At 41.4% G+C, this 5,743-nt stretch overlaps 1 pseudogene; it reads right to left on the reverse strand.

Moving 5' to 3' along the window:
- Positions 1-2,358: 2,358 nt before the first annotated feature.
- LOC120681700 lies at positions 2,359-5,743 on the reverse strand (annotated as a pseudogene).

The following is a 5,743-nucleotide window of genomic DNA, read 5'->3' on the forward strand; positions in this document are numbered from 1 at the left end:
CAGCTCAACTTTGAGCTCTCACAAGGCTCACTTTGATCACACACGCTCAATCTCTCAACCCAACCAAAAGATATTAAATCTAGTTAGCACAACTCACAAAGAGTGTTGGAGAGAGCTTGCTGGTCAAAGGAATAGCTTCAAGAAACTCAAAGATGCCAGGGAACCAGCTGCACATGCAAGAGAGGACCAAGGGATATAAATACCCAACTTCATAAAACTAGTCGTTACAACTGTCAGTGCAGACTAGTCTGACCGATCCCCCAGACCGGTCAGACCGACCTGGCCAAACTAGCTGTTAGACCCTGGCACCTGTCAGACCGGTTCCCTTGACCGATCAAGGCTAGAGGAGCCCAAACCCAAGTTAAGATGCTTCTCTTGTTCCATCAAGCTAACACTTGATCATACAAGCAGCGCAAAGTTAGTTCACAGAGATTTTCTCTCAGAATCCTAACTTGGGTGACCTATGAGCACTTTTGAGCGTCTTGGGTGACCTATGAGCACTTTTGAGCGTGTGAATCAACCAATGTTGCATCTCTCTTAATAGTACAGTATACCTATACTCAAGATTAAATATAAATCACTATTAAACTACTTAAGCTCTGAAGCACTTTAGCTTTGCCATACTTTTAACTTTGTCAATGTTGGGACTTGAACATTGCATATTCTTCTCTTGAGCAAATCCATGCTAGTTAGTGACTTAGCATTCCCATCACATTTGCAAATCTATCCTTAGAACCTTAAGTCACTCCAAAAAAGTATTTGATGCATCGCATTGCTTCTCCCAACAAAGCTTAGATATGGTTCTTCGAGCACCCCACGGATACTAGCCACTTCACCCTAACAATTAGCGCATGGTAAGCCGTCGCTTCACCAAAACTTGCTTAGTCCCTCGTACTAGTCATCTCGGTTGGTTTCTTCACCACTTATCTTCACCTCATTGAATTAAGCTTTGCACATCAACAATAATTTCAATTTCCATTCTCATATCTTTATATTTTTGTCTTGAGGTGCAACAATAAACATTTGATCGTTTAGACAAAGAACTCTTCATTATGTCAAGCTATAATTAGAAACCATCATTGATCTTTGCATGAACCTTTGTTTCTATTTTCCTTCACAATATGCTCGAATTTCAACAATATCTCCTTTCCATTTTATTCTTTGTCACATGGGCTAATGACAGCAATTACTTTACAAGTGAATTCCTGCTCATGGTATCTTCAACAAAATCGTTAGTACTTTAATCATGTTGTCATTCAATTCACCAAAATCCATTAGGGATCTAGATGCTCTTTCACTCTCCTTCCATTCCTTTTAGCTCCTGGCTAGGGTTTTCATTTTTGCTATTTTCTTACAATTTTTTTGTTGTCCATTTGATCGATCTTTGTTGAATTTCTTGTTGGCCCTTCCTATCGCACACTGAAATGTGGTTAGGGTTTCTGCGTTCGTTTTGTTTAGGGGTGTGATTTTTCCTCTAATTTGTAGATCGATTTTCTATAGAATAGATCCACTTCACGCAATAGATGTGTCATAATCATATTCCCCAATTTTTCAGGTTAATTGTAGAATTCAACCTTTTGTGAACAAGCACTGCATCCTTCTTTTTAAAGAAATTTCCTAGCATTGCATCATGGGATTTCCTAGTAAAGTTGTGTCAGTCTTTTCCAATAGATTGTCTCTTCTTTCCTCGGAAGTTTATTCATTTGCAGTAAATCAAAACTGTGGTGCTTACGTAGGAAAACCATATGATCCTATAATAGCCTGTGAATTTTTGTAAAGCTGAATAGATGATGGATGCAGCAGACACATTTTGTTCGTATTAATCTCATGGTCAAAAACACAAATAGTTAGGACTTCTGAGATGTATCCATGTCAGCCTGTATGGTTCACCACTTCCTTTGCTGGCACTTCAACTTCAATATGTGAACCATCTATAGCTCCAGTAGCGCCTTTGAAATAAGGCCTGAACTGTCCTCTTTAATCTTTTCATGCTTGAAAGTAGTATCCCTTGGTTTGATATTATCCTTTGCTAACCCGCGCAAACAATTCAATACTTCATGGAACTTTGTACATTCGCAATCTTCTCAAAATTTTATCAATCACCTACCAAAATTCGCAGGTTCCACTTGCATACTTCAAGCAACAAATTAGCGCTGTACGAATTCGGAACCATTAGGTAAAGTGGTATTCGGAGATTTAAGCCACTCCCTACTTGGCCTGGTAGCAATCTGTTTTTAACCCTTTTGGAACTACTCTGACGGTCAAGACTGACGTCTGAACAGTTCGCCAGGGCTCTGAACACTTTTCTATAATAATCGCACCAACTATAACACTAAGATAACAGGGGAACAAAAACACTTGGGGGGCAAAAGAACACGGCCAAAATTCCTAATTTCTTAACCTCATCGAAAACCTGGTTTAACAAGATTCTATTAGCCTGCAGAAAGACATCTAAGCTCACATACAACTGGACTCATACAGACATTTACTCAGCAGGTGGAAGTGCTTTGGTAATGTCTCTCTCAGACACAGCACCATAGAAACATATCCTCATGTTCCCTTCACGGACCTTTGGATCTAGGTAGCCCTTGTATAAGTCCCAGAACTCATTGCTGCATAGTAATCAACGCAAATAGATTAGGATGTGACATTTTGCGAATTTCTGGGAGCTAAATTCTGCTGACAAAATTAGTACCTGACTTGTGGCAGCGTAAACAAGTTAAAGGACTTCGCATCTTTCTGCATGTCAAGGACCACCAGTTTCAAGCGTGACAAGGACAAAGCTTCTATGTCAATTAGCTTCTTGATCCTGCACAGAGAACGAACTATAAGGGGCAATAGATGGCCGAACGCCGGAACTACTATGAGAAGCATGCCATAATTGTTGCTACTGAAAATATATCAAGTTACACTGCATATGTCATAACAGAACTACACCAACATTACAACGTGCGCCAAACAATTTAGGATCTAATTACTCTCTAGAACTTGAACTTAAATGTTGAAGCACATCATATCCCTTTGATATAGACAGAATAATTTATAATGACTGGCAGCTCTGTCCAAATGGTTTGAGTGGGATGTTTTTGTGTGTGTGTGTGTGTGTGTGTGTTGGGGGGGGGGGGGTGCAGTGATTGATAAGAAAGGCATCTTGTAGACACAGATAACTTATCAAACATGAACAGAAATGCATAATACCCATGTTTTTCAGCTTTTCTGTAACAAAATGGTGATAATGCCACCAAGATTGGAGCAGTAGATAATCAGCACAAAGTTTAGACATTTGCTCATGAGCAAAAGCTTAGTAGAATGGAAGGTATGCAAATGAAAATAAAAATTATATTGCATAAACCTTAAAAGGCTAAGCAGTAAGCTTCTTTGGAAGAATCTCTAACAAATCAATGAAAACTGAAAACATGGTAATCAAGTTCAAAGCAACTGAAGTACTGAACAGTAACCTTCTACAAACATAACAGGGTAAAGGCCTAAAGCAAAAGACAGAATGTGCAAACTGGAATGGCAATCTCATGGCAACTAGTGGTAGAGAAAGCAAAACCGTTAATCCCATTTTTTGTGGATAATACACCATACTCTAATCCATAATTTATAAGCATTTTGAAGGGTTTGTTAATGCAACAATAGCATGTGGCCCTAGACAAACAAAGCAATAGGTCAATTCTAGCTTATTGAAGAGCTGTCATCACTAGGATATTGCATAGGCAAGCCAGAGATAAGACATTCTATCAGCCTGCCAACCAGAACCAAATGTCATGTCAGAGTGTCTTATGCAGTGCTACTGTGAAGAGGTCTGCAGGCAGAAGGATAGGTACAGATGGATGAGAGAATTTACAGTCAGGCTTATTAAGTGCCAGATGATTGTAGATATTTGATGATGGTAGATGTTTCAAAGGGCTATCTAAAAATAGAAAAGGTGAAAACAGGCAACAGGTCTTGACATCGAACATTGCTGAGCTATTTTAAGATAAGGAAAGCAAATATTAACACATATGCAACCGAGTAAAGTAGGTTGCCTTTGTTGTGAGTAGATAAATAAACATCAATTACTACCATTTCGAACTTTGGAGCTACGACACAAAATTGGTCTTGGTCGCATGAGCTAAATAAGCTCGATTGATGTGGATCACATACAATGGCCAAAAGCCAGATAGATAAAAACTGAAGAAGTCAAGATTGCTTGCCTGCTTGGTGTACCACAGGCAATATTTACTCGAGCATTAAGCATTGCCACCTGCATGCCAAATTTAGAAATGAGAAAAGTAAAGACAGACCAGTACGAAGTAAAACAATACTATTACTGGTGACGTAAGCAAACAGTCTGATATTATCATTTACATTTGCATTTTTTCAGAAGCAGAAAACTTTGTTATTTCCAGAACTCTAACATAGACAAAGCACACTTGCACTGTTACAAGGGAAATGTCAAATCTAAAGAAATCCACTGTAAGGAAAGAAAATTGTTTGATACATGACTTACGACTGGATTTTGTTTTGTGCTTAACAGAGTGATGGCTGAAGATAGTAAGTACTAAGTCAACAAACAGGGCAGTTTTTGTTAAAACAATGTTTTTTTTTTCAATCAAGACAGAGTTCTGATGTTTGGTTGAAGCTCTTTCTAATGGCCAAAGCACATAAAACAACCAATCTAGTAATCTACAGAAAAAGGACATCTGTACAGCAAGATAGCTGAAGTGGTAAAATTAACAATTCTGAAATCAAATTGCTTATACAGAATATTCACAGCAACTTTGGACAATGCACGAATAGATTTAACATTGGAGTGCAGATATAGTAAGCAACATGAACTTTCCAATTGCCACTGCTGAGAAAATACATACCTGCTCCTCCACTTTCAAGTGTTTAGCAAAGAGCTTTACTGGGCGGCATTCTTTGGTGAACATTTTTAAACCCCTAAAAACCAAAAGCTGATGTTGATTCTCTAGAATAATTACCAACAAAAACAAAACAATGCAGCGCACATTTCTGTTCTAATAATACAAGGAACAACTACCTCAAAAGCTCTAAGGATCGCAGAGCAGCCAAGCTGATAACCAGGAGCGCAGGGCTGCCCACGCCGATCTCGCCCTCCACAACCTGCCCCTCGCAGAGCTCCTCCTTCCACGACGCGCCGAATGCCCCCTTCACATGGTCCACGTCCTGGTCGCGTCCCTCCGCGAGCGGGACCACGCACCCTTCTGCAGAGGACCAGAACAGAACAGGCCATCAGGTTTCGTTCCTCAAATTGACATATCGAGTTGGATTATGTTCAATTGAATTCAGCATGGGGATGAACAACCTGAGTAGGAGTCGAGCTCGAGGCGAGAGAGCCGCATCTTGACGGCGCGCTCGAAGCTGCGGATGAGGAATTCGAGCTGCCACGCCGGCGGCATCGCGGCCGACAAAAGGACCCCTCCCCCTGCGGCCCCATCTCCGGCGGCGACCTGGTCCGGCTCGTCTGGTTTCTTGGCGGGCGGGCCGGTTGGCCGCGGCTTCTTCTCCTTATGCGTCGTGTGCTTATGCTTCTCCTTCTTCTTCCCGGACGTCGATTTGGGAGTTGGGACCCGAGGGTTTCTTCGCAAGGGTTTTGGATGGCCCGTGCGGCTTCTTGCGCTTGCGGCCGGCGGCCGCGGTGGTCGGCTCCGTCGCCGGCGCCATTTTGGTGGTTCGGGTTTGGTAGGTTAGGGTTTTAGCTCCCGTGCTGGTACGGGCCGGATTGTCTGAAGGC

The sequence above is a fragment of the Panicum virgatum genome, chromosome 7N, assembly GCF_016808335.1.
Source record: "Panicum virgatum strain AP13 chromosome 7N, P.virgatum_v5, whole genome shotgun sequence".
Lineage (NCBI taxonomy): Eukaryota > Viridiplantae > Streptophyta > Magnoliopsida > Poales > Poaceae > Panicum > Panicum virgatum.